The 13923-nt window shown below is 39.6% G+C and overlaps 1 protein-coding gene across 5 annotated transcripts in view; it reads left to right on the plus strand.

Annotated features, from left to right (window-relative positions):
• The window catches only part of LRRC4C (leucine rich repeat containing 4C), a 1217740-nt gene that overhangs the window by 245218 nt on the left and 958599 nt on the right, over positions 1–13923 (plus strand). The gene's annotated exons all lie outside the window — the stretch shown is intronic.

The following is a 13923-nucleotide window of genomic DNA, read 5'->3' on the forward strand; positions in this document are numbered from 1 at the left end:
AGGAATGCTGCTTAAAATCCTGCAATTCACAGAACAGCCCGTACAACAGAAAATTATCTGGTCTAATACATCAGTACCACTGAGATTGACGAACCATGTCTTAAATGATCTCACAATTTCAGGGTAGAAGACAGGCTTATTATTATTATCAGTGGAATTAAGATTATAATAAGTACCAAGGATAAGTATTTCTGGCAGGGATACAAAGAAGGATGTCGTCAACTTTCCCTGGAAAAGACTGAAAGTTTTGAGAAAGTAATGTTGAGCTGCAGAGGAGGAGAGGGGGCAAGGAGAAATTATTTCTGGCAGAGGAAATCGCTTGAGCAAAGTCATGGAAACGACACTACAAATGGCTTAATTGAACTGGAGTTCTAAGTGGTGGTATGCAGCCCTGTGTGAAATAAATCTAGACCAGTAGTCAAAGGCTCAATTATGAAGATTTGGTTTTGCAAGCTAAAGAGTTTGGACTTTATTCTATAGGGAAAGGAAATCCATTGGAAAGATCCAGGGAATCAAGGAGTAAGTATGGATTAGCTATTTTTTAAAAAGAATGAAAATACCTCTGGCAGCCAAAAGAAAACTAGAAGAGAACAAACATGATTAGTGGCATGGATGTCAATTTGGCTAATTATTAAATAGTGCAAGTTAAAAGTCCTGAGAAGCTGCACTATCTCACTAGAAGTGGGATTTGATGGTAGCTGCTGTGAAATGGCAGTGCTAAGAAGGCTGGATGGAGGAATTTGCCTCTTCATTGAATGTGAGGGGGTGAGATGTCAAATAGGAATTTTCAAAAATGAGTTACTTGTAACATTGGAAATAGAATAGTTTGTTCAATGAGAACATCAGAAGAGGAGACTGAACCTCTGAAAACATTTCACTGTCAAGCAGAGAAAGAGAAATTAGCTTTTGCATGTTATAATAGGTAGTGAGAGATATCATGGGGCAGGAGAGATGGCATAATGACATACAAAGAACATAAGAGACATCTGGTCATTATTTGAAATTAAGCTGATGCAGAAGAATTTTATTTCCATTCCAAACAGATTATGAAAGAAGTATTTTTGAAATACTTAGGGTAAAAAACAAGAAAGGGACTCCTTAGATTCCAGAGTGAAGAAAAAATTTCAAGGTAAGATTAATAATCAGAAGCCCAACATTTCCAGTTATCAGAACTGGGAAACAGACCCTAAATGCTGGGTCTGATATTTTAGGTACCCTCAGAGGGAAGCCTAGACCATGGGCTGCTTACACAAGGAGACTGAGTATGTGTTATCTGCAAAAAGCTTTGAGACAGGAAGGTATTCTACTATATCTTTGAAAGCAAAATTCTGACCATTAGCCATGAGTGAAAATGAGTCATTTCTGAGAAACATGCAAGGTGAAACAGCTTTAAACAAATTTTTGAGTTCCAAATTTGTATTACTTATGTGATGTGAGAATGGCAAGTTGAGAAATTAACAAAGTTCTAATATAAACTCTTGAAACCATGACCACAAGGAAGAAGTGAATATGAACTGGCACTCAGTGGGTGTCACTGCAAACGGGGGCTCCTGAAATACCTCTGTGTAAGTCATCTCGGGCTGCCATAACAGAATACCACAGACTGAGTGGCTTAAACAACAGATTTTTTTTTTTTTCCTCACAGTCCTGGGAGGCTGGAAATCCAAGATCAGGGTGTTGGCAGTGCTGGTTTCTGGTGAGGTCTCTCTTCTTGGCTTGCAGGTGGCTGCATTCTCACTGTGTTTTTACATGGGGTGTCCTCTGTGTGCATCTTCCTGTTTACTCATCCTCTTTTATGAGAACATATGTCCCATTAGATTAGGACCCCAACCTTATGATATTGTTTTAGCTTAATTACTTTTTTAAAGACTCTACCTCCAAATACAGTCACATTGGGGATTGAGGCTATAACATACGGATTTTGAGGAGACAATTCAGTCCATAACAATCTCCACGAAGATTACTTAAAACATTCAGGTCACCTATGGGGACCCATAATTAAAGAGAGTCAGAAAATTCAACAAATAGAATTCACACCCTAGAACTAGAAATAATAGAACTAGCCAGAGGAGACATTAAAATAAATGTGTAAAAGTTGAAATAGATAGAAGAAGAAAAATAACCACAGGCACCAAACTTGACAAAGGACCCCGATCTTGTGCTGTGGGGAAATGAGCTGCATGATTTGGAAATTGTGAGCAAATACATTTGGTAAAGATGTAGATAAGTGTAAATAAGTGTTAGTAACTTGGAAATAGATCTGATTAAATTAATCAGACATGCAGCATGGGTGTAAAGATATGAGGAAGATAACATACCACAGAAAACATACAAGAGAATTTTTAGAAAAGGAGGATAGAGAAAAATGAAAGATAAGATGGCTCAGAATGCTCCTGGACTGAAAAGAGATATCAATCTCCATAATGACCGAGTAAAATATATCCTTGACAGAATGATCAAAAATAAATCTACACCTAGATATATTGCACTGAAGTTTCAGAACTCAAACAATCAGAAAAAAAAGTCTTGAAAGCAATCAAAGATGAAATATCTATTGCAAACAAAGGAACAAAAATTAGAATTATAGAAGATGTCTCACAGTCATGATGGAGACAAGAAGCCTAATGGAATGATAACTTTAAAAGGTGGATGAAAAATACTTATCAACCTAGAATTTTATACTTAGCCAAAGTATAATTCTGGGGTGAATCTAAATTTTAAAAATTCTCATAAAAATGCTGTGACAATTAACAATTTATACATTCTCACCAAAAAACAAAGTCAAAAAACAGAGCATAAAAAGTCAGTAAGAGGAAATTGAATACCCTCCTCCCATAATAAGGATGGGATGGTTAGAAAATAATTGATAAACATACAGATAAATGTAAGCAAACTTGGACTGTAAAAAAACATATTGATACATAGATATTAGACAGATGATAGATGAAGTATATTACTAATTTCTTGGTCATTTTAAACACAGTATTTACAGGCACAAAAAAGCTTAATGTGGTAGATTACAGAAAGAAGTTTAGTGTGAATACATTCTAAAGGCTTATTTGGTTTGAGAATAGATTAGACATATTGATTATCTATAAACTCAAGTATATATGTTTAAAATTTATGAGTGAACACCAAGAGAAAAGAAAGAATATTTAATATCGAGATAAGGAAAAGTAGAGAGGAATACAGAAGACTGTATCAATCTAAAAGTAGGATAAAACCTTTGGATGTAAAAGATAGAGACCCACTAGAGCAGGGGTCTCCAACCGGTCCCAGTACTGGTCCCAATACTGGTCCGTGGCCTGTTAGGAAGCGGGCCGCACAGCAGGAGATGAGCGGTGGGTGAGCGAGTGAAGCTTCATCTGTATTTATAGCCGCTCTCTATTGCTTGCATTACCCCCTGAGCTCCACCTCCAGTCAGTATTATGGTGAGTTGTGTAATTATTTCATTATATATTACAATGTAATAATAATAGAAATAAAGTGCAAAATAAGTGTAATGCACTTGAATCATCCTGAAACCATCCTCCCACCAGGTCTGTGGAAAAATTGTCTTCCATGAAACCGGTCCCTGGTGCCAAAACGGTTGGGGACCACTGCGCTACAGTATAATGGCTTCCTCTGGCAAGGGAGTAAAATTGTGGAGAATTACAAATCGGGCTGTAACTTTTTCTTTTTTTTTACATCTTTATTGGAGTATAATTGCTTTAAATGGTGTGTTAGTTTCTGCTTTATAACAAATCAGTTATACATATGTTATACATATACATATGTTCCCATATCTCTTCCCTCTTGCGTCTCCCTCCCTGCCACCCTCCCTATCCCACCCCTCTAGGTGGTCACAAAGCACCAAGCTGATCTCCCTGTGCTAGGCGGCTGCTTCCCACTAGCTATCTATTTTATGTTTGGTAGTGTATATATGTCCATGTCACTATCTCACTTTGTCACAGCTTACCCTTCCCCCTCCCCATATCCTCAAGTCCATTCTCTAGTAGGTCTGTGTCTTTACTCCTATCTTACCCCTACGTTCTTCATGACATATATTTTTTCTTAAATTCCATATATATGTGTTAGCATACGGTATTTGTCTTTCTCTTTCTGACTTACTTCACTCTGTATTACAGACTCTAGTTCCATCCACCTCATTACAAATAGCTCAATTTCGTTTCTTTTTATGGCCGAGTAATATTCCATTGTATATATGTGCCACATCTTCTTTATCCATTCATCTGATGATGGACACTTAGGTTGTTTCCATCTCCTGGCTATTGTAAATAGAGCTGCAATGAATATTTTGGTACATGACTCTTTTTGAATTATGGTTTTCTCAGGGTATATGCCCAGTAGTGGGATTGCTGGGTCATATGGTAGTTCTATTTGTAGTTTTTTAAGGAACCTCCATACTGTTCTCCACAGTGGCTGTACCAATTCACATTCCCACCAGCAGTGCAAGAGTGTTCCCTTTTCTCCCCACCCTCTCCAGCATTTATTGTTTCTAGATTTTTTGATGAAGGCCATTTTGACTGGTGTGAGATGATATCTTATTGTAGTTTTGATTTCCATTTCTCTAATGATTAATGATGTTGAGAATTCTTTCATGTGTTTTTTGGCAGTCTGTATATCTTCTTTGGAGAAATGTCTATTTAGGTCTTCTGCCCATTTTTCGATTAGGTTGTTTGTGTTTTTGTTATTGAGCTGCTTGTAAATTTTGGAAATTAATCCTTTGTCAGTTGCTTCATTTGCAAATATTTTCTCCCATTCTGAGGGTTGTCTTTTGGTCTTGTTTATGGTTTCCTTTGCTGTGCAAAAGCTTTGAAGTTTCATTAGGTCCCATTTGTTTATTTTTGTTTTTATTTCCATTTCTCTAGGAGGTGGGTCAAAAAGGATCTTGCTGTGATTTATGTCATAGAGTGTTCTGCCTATGTTATCCTCTAAGAGTTTGACAGTTTCTGGCCTTACATTTCTGTCTTTAATCCATTTTGAGCTTATTTTTGTGTATGGTGTTAGGGAGTGATCTAATCTCATACTTTTACATGTACCTGTCCAGTTTTCCCAGCACCACTTATTGAAGAGGCTGTCCTTTCTCCACTGTACATTCCTGCCTCCTTTATCAAAGATAAGGTGACCATTTGTGCATGAGTTTATCTCTGGGCTTTCTATCCTGTTCCATTGATCTATCTTTCTGTTTTTGTCCCAGTACCATACTGTCTTGATTATTGTAGCTTTGTAGTATAGTCTGAAGTCAGGGAGCCTAATTCCTCCAGCTCAGTTTTTTTTTTTTTTTTTTTTCCTCAAGATTGCTTTCGCTATTCGGGGTCTTTTGTGTTTACATACAAATTGTGAAATTTTTGTTCTAGTGCTGAAAAATGCCAGTGGTAGTTTGATAGGGATTGCATTGAATCTGTAGATTGCTTTGGGTAGTAGATTCATTTTCACAATGTTGATTCTTCCAATCCAAGGACATGGTATATCTCTCCATCTATTTGTATCATCTTTAATTTCTTTCATCAGTGTCTTATAATTTTCTGCATACAGGTCTTTGTCTCCTTAGGTAGGTTTATTCCTAAATATTTTATTCTTTTTGTTGCAATGGTAAATGGGAGTGTTTCCTCAATTTCTCTTTCAGATTTTTCATCATTACTGTATAGGAATGCCAGAGATTTCTGTGCATTAATTTTGTATCCTGCTACTCTACCAATTCATTGATTAGCTCTAGTAGTTTTCTGGTAGCATATTTAGGATTCTCTATGTATAGTATCATGTCATCTGCAAAGAGTGACAGCTTTACTTCTTCTTTTCCGATTTGGATTCCTTTTATTTCCTTTTCTTCTCTGATTGCTGTGGCTAAAACTTCCAGAACTATGTTGAATAAGAGTGGTGAGAGTGGGCAGCCTTGTCTTGTTCCTGATCTTAGTGGAAATGCTTTCAGTTTTTCACCACTGAGGACAACGTTGGCTGTGGGTTTGTCATATATGGCTTTTATTATGTTGAGGAATGTTCCCTCTATGCCTACTTTCTGGAGAGTTTTTATGATAAATGGGTGTTGAATTTTGTCGAAAGCTTTTTCTGCATCTATTGAGATGACCTTATGGTTTTTCTCCTTCAATTTGTTAATATGGTGTATCACATTGATTGATTTGCGTATATTGAAGAATCCTTGCATTCCTGGAATAAACCAGAGTTGATCATGGTGTATGATCCTCTTAATGTGCTGTTGGATTCTGTTTGCTAGTATTCTGTTGAGGATTTTTGCATCTCTGTTCATCTGTGATATTGGCCTGTAGTTTTCTTTCTTTGTGACTTCCTTGTCTGGTTTTGGTATCAGGGTGATGGTGGCCTCGTAGAATGAGTTTGGGAGTGTTCCTCCCTCTGCTATATTTTGGAAGAGTTTGAGAAGGACAGGTGTTAGCTCTTCTCTAAATGTTTGATAGAATTCTCCTGTGAAGCCATCTGGTCCTGGGCTTTTGGTTGTTGGAAGATTTTTAATGACATTTTCAATTTCAGTGCTTGTGATTGGCCTGTTCATATTTTCTATTTTTCCTGATTCAGTCTTGGCAGGTTATGCATTTCTAAGAATTTGTCCATTTCTTCCAGGTTGTCCATTTTATTGGCATAGACTTGCTTGTAGTAATCTCTCATGATCTTTTGTATTTCTGCAGTGTCAGTTGTACTTCTCCTTTTTCATTTCTAATTCTATTGATTTGAGTCTTCTCCCTTTTTTTCTTGATGAGTCTAGCTAGTGGTTTATCAATTTTGTTTATCTTCTCAAAGAACAAGCTTTTAGTTTTATTGATCTTTGCTATCATTTCCTTCATTTCTTTTTCATTTATTTCTGATCTGATCTTTATGATTTCTCTCCTTCTGCTAACTTTGGGGTTTTTTTGTTCTTCTTTCTCTAATTGCTTTAGGTGCAAGTTTAGGTTGTTTATTCGAGATGTTTCCTGTTTCTTAAGGTAGGATTGTATTGCTATAAACTTCCCTCTTAGAACTGCTTTTGCTGCATCCCATAGGTTTTGGATCGTCACGTCTCCTTTGACATTTGTTTCTAGGTATTGTTTTATTTCCTCTTTGATTTCTTCAGTGATCACTTCGTTATTAAGTAGTGTAATGTTTAGCCTCCATGTGTTTGTATTTTTTACAGATCTTTTCCTGTAATTGATATCTAGTCTCATAGTGTTGTGGTCGGAAAAGATAATTGATACAATATCAATTTTCTTAAATTTACCAAGGCTTGATTTGTGACCCAAGATATGGTCTATCCTGGAGAATGTTCCATGAGCACTTGAGAAAAATGTGTATTCTGTCATTTTTGGATGGAGTGTCCTATAAATATCAATTAAGTCCATCATGTTTAAAGTATCATTTAAAACTTGTTTTTCCTTATTTATTTTTATTTTGGATGATCTGTCCATTGGTGATAGTGGGGTGTTAAAGTCCCCTACTATGAATGTGTTACTGTCGATTTCCCCTTTTATGGCTGTTAGTATTTGCCTTATATATTGAGGTGCTGTTCCTTTGTTGGTGCATAAGTATTTACAATTGTTATATCTTCTTCTTGGATCCTTCTCTTGATCATTATGTAGTGTCCTTCTTTGTCTCTTCTAATAGTCTTTATTTTAAAGTCTACTTTGTCTGATATGAGAATTGCTACTCCAGCTTTCTTTTGGTTTCCATTTGCATGAAATATCTTTTTCAATCCCCTCACTTTCATTCTGTATGTGTCTCTAGGTGTGAAGTTGGTCTCTTGTAGACAGCATATATATTGGCCTTGTTTTTGTATCCATTCAGCCAGTCTGTGTCTTTTGGTGGGAACATTTAATCCATTTACATTTAAGGTAATTATCGATATGTATGTTTCTAGTCCCATTTTCTTAACTGTTTTGGGTTTGTTATTATAGGTCTTTTCCTTCTCTGTGTTTCTTGCCTAGAGAAGATCCTTTAGCATTTGTCATAAAGCTGGTGTGGTGGTGCTGAACTCTCTCAGCTTTTGCTTGTCTGTAAAGGTTTTAATTTCTTCATCAAACCTGAATGAGATCCTTGCTGGGTAGAGTAATCCTGGTTGCAGGTTTATCTCCTTCATCAGTTTAAATATGTCCTGCCAGTCCCTTCTGGCTTGCAGAATTTCTGCTGAAAGATCAGCTGTTAACCTCAGGGGATTCCCTTGTGTGTTATTTTTCCCTTTCTGCTTTTAATATGTTTTCTTTGTATTTAATTTTTGACAGTTTGATTAATATGTGTCTTGACGTGTTTCTCCTTGGATTTATTCTGTATGGGACTCTCTGTGCTTCCTGGACTTGATTAACTATTTCATTTCCCATATTAGGGAAGTTTTCAACTATAATCTCTTCAAATATTTTCTCAGTCCCTTTCTTTTTCTCTTCCTCTTCTGGAACCCCTATAATTCGAATGTTGGTGCTTTTAATGTTGTCCCAGAGGTCTCTGAGACTGTTCTCAGTTCCTTTCATTCTTTTTTCTTTATTCTGCTCTGCAGTAGTTATTTACACTATTTTATCTTCCAGGTCACTTTTCCGTTCTTCTGCCTCAGTTATTCTGTTATTGATCCCATCTAGAGTATTTTTAATTTCATTTATTGTGTTTTTCATCGTTGCTTTTGTTTCATCTTTAGTTCTTCTAGGTCCTTGTTAAATGTTTCTTGCATTTTGTCTATTCCATTTCCAAGATTTTGGATCATCTTTACTATCATTATTCTGAACTCTTTTTCAGGTAGACTGCCTATTTCCTCTTCATTTGTTAGGTCTGGTGGGTTTTTATCTTGCTCCTTCATCTGCTGTGTGTTTTTCTGTCTTCTCATTTTGCTTATCTTACTGTGTTTGGGGGTCTCCTTTTTGCAGGCTGCAGGTTCGTAGTTCCCGTTGTTTTTGGTGTCTGTCCACAGTGGCTAAAGTTGGTTCAGTGGGTTGTGTATGCTTCCTGGTGGAGGGGACTAGTGCCTGTGTTCTGGTGGATGAGGCTGGATCTTGTCTTTCTGGTGGGCATGTCCACGTCTGGTGGTGTGTTTTGGGGTGTCTGTGGCCTTATTATGATTTTAGGCAGCTTCTCTGCTAATGGGTGGGGTTGTGTTCCTGTCTTGCTAGTTGTTTGGCATAGGGTGTCCAGCACTGTAGCTTGCTGGTCGTTGAGTGAAGCTGGGTGTTGGTGTTGAGATGGAGATCTCTGGGAGATATTCGCCATTTGATATTACGTGGAGTTGGGAGGTCTCTTGTGGACAAGTGTCCTGAAGTTGGCTCTCCCACCTCAGAGGCACAGCAGTGACTCTTGGCTGCAGCACCAAGAGCCTTTCATCGACACAGCTCAGAATAAAAGGGAGAAAAAGTAGAAAGAAAGAGAATAAAATGAAATAAAATAAATTAAGGTAAAATAAAATAAAGTTTTTAAAATAAAAAAGTAAATATTAAGAAAAAAATTTGGGGGGCTTCCCTGGTGGTGCAGTGGTTGAGATTCTACCTGCTGATGCAGGGGACACGGATTCGTGCCCCAGTTCTGGAAGATCCCACATGCTGCGGAGTGGCTGGGCCCGTGAGCCATGGCCGCTGAGCCTGCGCACCTGCGCGTCCGGAGCCTGTGCTCCGCAACGGGAGAGGCCACAACAGCGAGAGGCCTGCGTACCACAAAAAAAAAAAAGAAAGAAAAAAATTTTTTAAAACGTAAAAAAAAAAAACAAAAAAAAAACGGACGGATAGAACCCTTGGACAAATGGTGAAAGCAAAGCTATACAGACAAAATCTCACACAGAAGCATACACATACACACAAAAAGAGGAAAAGGGGAAAAAAATAATAAAGCTTGCTCTCAAAGTCCACCTCCTCAATTTGGGATGATTCGTTGTCTATTCATGTATTCCACAGATGCAGGGTATATGAAGTTGATTGTGGAGATTTAATCCGCTGCTCCTGAGGCTGCTGGGAGAGATTTCCCTTTCTCTTCTCTGTTCGCACAGCTCCCGGGTTTCAGCTTTGGACTTGGCCCCACCTCTGCACGTAGGTCGCCGGAGGGCATCTGTTCTTCGCTTAGACAGGACGGGGTTAAACGAGCCGCTGATTGGGGGCGCCGGCTCGCTCAGGCCGGGCGGAGGGAGAGGCACGGAGTGCGGGGCGGGCCTGCGGCTGCGGAAGCAGGCATGACGTTGCACCAGCCTGAGGCGCGCCGTGCGTGCTGCCGGAAGGGAGGTATGGAGAGTGAGCTGTGCTCGCACACAGGGTTCTTGGTGGCGGCAGCAGCAGCCTTAGCGTCTCCTGCCCGTCTCTGGGGTCCGCGCTTAGCCGCGGCTCGCGCCCGTCTCTGGAGCTCCTTTAAGCAGCGCTCTTAATCCCCTCTCCTCGCGCACCAGGAAACAAAGAGGGAAGAAAAGGTCTCTTGCCTCTTCGGCAGCTCCAGACTTTTTCCCGGACTCCCTCCCGGCTAGCCGTGGCGCACCAACCCCCTGCAGGCTGTGCTCACGCCGCCAACCCCAGTCCTCTCCCTGCGCTCCGACCGAAGCCCGAGCCTCAGCTCCCAGCCCCACCCGCCCTGGGGGGGGGGTGAGCAGACAAGCCTCTCACGGTGAGTGCCGGTCGGCCCTGATCCTCTGTGCGGGAATCTCTCCGCTTTGCCCTCCGCACCTCTGTGGCTGCGCTGTCCTCCACGGTCCCGAAGCTTCCCCCACCTCCGCCACCCGCAGTCTCCGTCCGCGAAGGGGCTTCCTAGTGTGTGGAAACTTTTCCTCCTTCACAGCTCCCTCCCAGTGGTGCAGGTGCCGTCCCTATTCTTTTGTCTCTGTTTATTCTGTTTTCTTTTGCCGTACCCAGGTACGTGGGGAGTTTCTTGCCTTTTGGGAGGTCTGGGGTCTTCTGCCAGCGTTCAGGAGGTGTTCTGTAGGAATTGTTCCACGTGTAGATGTATTTCAGATGTATCCGTGGCGAGGAAGGTGATCTCCGCGTTTTACTCGTCCGCCATCTTCCCCCTCCATTGGGGTTTAACTCTTCCTAATACATCAGTTCTGGAAAAATAAATTAGTCCAAATTGTTAAGCAAAATGTTAACGTGTGTTAAATGTGTGGATAGATGAGGTTTGTTGGTTGTGACAATTGGTATATTTCTGTATGCTTTAAATATTTATCATATTAACAAATTTTAAAATGTACATTGGTGTCAGATAAAGCTGTGTTCTTATCCCATTCCTCACATTTACTAGGTAACTTGGGTAAAATTATTCAATTTCTTTATGTTTCAGTTGCTTGATTTTTAAATGTATACACTATTCAATATTCCCTACCTTTCTTAACAGTGTGAAGTGTATGGCCCAGTATTTGGAGAAAACATGGTAACTGGTAGAAATAAAACAGTTTATTTCATGCAGCAGCATGAAACCAAAGGAAGGAGAATTTTTAAAAAGGGAAAGGAGGTATCATTTGTTTCACATGCAAGCTAAATGTTCAAATTACTGACATTGACCACTGGATTTGATGAGGTCACTGACGAAGCTTACCTGAGCAATATGGGGAGATTGGTGAGAGCAGCAGACTGTGGACATGGGTTGAAGAGGGGAAAGAACAGATAAGAAGAAGCTTGCAACATATTGTTTGAAACAAGAAGGCAAGGAAGAATCACCTATTTATTTATAGAAGCAAGAGAGAAAGCAGGAATTTTAAAAATGGGAAGCTGCAAATGTGAAGTATTTTAAGTAATTTGGTTGTGAAAGAAAATGGGTCAGTGACTAGGGATAGACAGAGGGTCTTGTGTGTGTGTGTGTGTGTGTGTGTGTGTGTGTGTAAAAGCAAGGATTTTGGTGTGTTAACAGACTAAAAGGAGAGGTCCAGTAGCAAGGGGGAAGATGATAATCTAGGAGCAGAGTAGAACACTGATGGATCAAGGTCCTACAAGAAAAAGCAGCGGTGCGAATTAAGGACACGGATGGTAGAGATGGCTTTAAGCTAGAGAGAATCACTTGTCTGAGATTAGAAGACCGTGAAGGGTCAGGTGCTGACAGTGATAGTGTTTACATGTGAGTGAAGGACAGTGAGGGAGTTTATGACTCTTACCTTCAACTTTGTCTGTGAAAGATTTGAGGCAGTGTCCTCCACTGAGAAAGAATGTGTACTTCCACTATTGTTGTTTGTGTGCTTCTTCCCTATCAAGAATAAGGACTCAAGCATTGAAATACTCCAAAAAGGATGCTTTTCCTCTGATGAGAAAATTGGATTCAGGCTCAAGTCTCCTTCTCTAAAGAAGGGGTTTTGTATGTGAACCATCATTGTTTGAGACTTCAAGTTGCCACGCTCATTTCAGAAAGTCATGAAAGGTTCACTAAGGGAACAGGAACCAAGATTGCACATTTTCTTGTCCTCTACAAAATCAGCTTTCCAAAAATAGACTCATACAAGCTGTAGTCACAGTGGAATGTCGTGTTTCTATTATTGCGATGACATAAAATCATTAAACCACTGCTAGTAGTAAAAACAGTCATGTCTGGTAATAGAACTGCTCTGTGCCCATTCAAAGGGAATTGCATTTTAAATGACACATGCAGAGCAATGACGGGAGGGGCAGGGACTGAGACGTGACTTCCACAATAATTTATTACATGTCCTCCTTTGATCTTGCTGTGGCACTCATGTTCTTTGTTCTGAAAAGTGGTGTCGTACGGACTGGAGTGCATGAACACAGGTGGTAAGAAGGTTTCAAATTTTTTTTGAGTCATCTGCTAATTTTTTAATAATATTTCCTGTATTTAAGGAAAAAATATTAAAAACATATTAGAAGTTCCTAATATTAAGATTCAACTCCTGCCTTCCTAATCTCAGAAGGTTTTTTTGGTCTAGACTTCTCTTTATATCACATATATCACACAAGCAGAATTATGACTACCTACTATATGTCAGGCATGTGATCTGTTAATCCCCACATAATCCAATGAGGTAGATATTATTACCATGGACAAATGAGTGCACTGGCATCTCAAGATTGAACTCAATTTTCCAATATCAATTGGGATTCAGACTCCGGTCTGAATAAAAATATTTGAGATTTAAAAGAGACACTGAATCAAATGTCACTTTCGAGTTCTGAACCTACTGAAGAATGGACAAGGAAGCTTTGACTTCCTCAGATGTTCAGATATTAACTTTATTAGTAGTAAAGGTGTACTGAGAAACACACTTGGTACATGAAGCCAAAACAGACTTCCTATCATCCCTCTGAAACTGGCCCCTGACCCCTCCTATGGTGAGAGGTGTAGTTACAGAGCAGATTAATTGCATGTAGGAATAAAGCCTGTCTCTCACCTTCCAAGAGCAGGTGGTACAGGTGCTCCAATCCTATACAGTAGAGCCACTCCTCTTCTTGTGGGGAGAGAAATGGTCAGAGGTATAGGATTGGATTCTAACCAACACCTTCAAGAGAGCCAGAGGTTTATCAGTAGAGGAAATAAATCATTCCCCTGGACATCGCACATACTTTTCCCACAGCATCTTATTCTATTAACTGTATTAGTTTAGTACACATAGCAGTCTTATGATCTTCCATGTAATGAGCTTCTTAAGAGTAACAAGTGTATTGATCAAACCATGACAAAACACCAGGAAACACACACTAGGACTGATGAAAGAACATTATATTGGAGGCATTCACCATGGTAGAGGTGTATGCTCTCCAATTTCCCATTGTACTTTGGGGGCTGCATACAGGAATCTAGCATATCTAAGCATTGACTACCAGGAGGCTTTTAAGAAACTAACTAGCAAAATGATAGTTCCTTCCCTAGCATGATTAAGGGCCAGAATCCATCAGCTACATGTATGGCATCGTCTTAGCTCCAAGTCTAGTCTTGTTCTGCTAAGTTTGACATCCATAGATAAGAGAACACAAACCTCTTCCTTGACAGGGTCAGCGTGCTAATGTGTAAGCCTTAGAGTCCCAGCTCTTT

The sequence above is a fragment of the Orcinus orca genome, chromosome 8 (assembly GCF_937001465.1).
Source record: "Orcinus orca chromosome 8, mOrcOrc1.1, whole genome shotgun sequence".
Lineage (NCBI taxonomy): Eukaryota > Metazoa > Chordata > Mammalia > Artiodactyla > Delphinidae > Orcinus > Orcinus orca.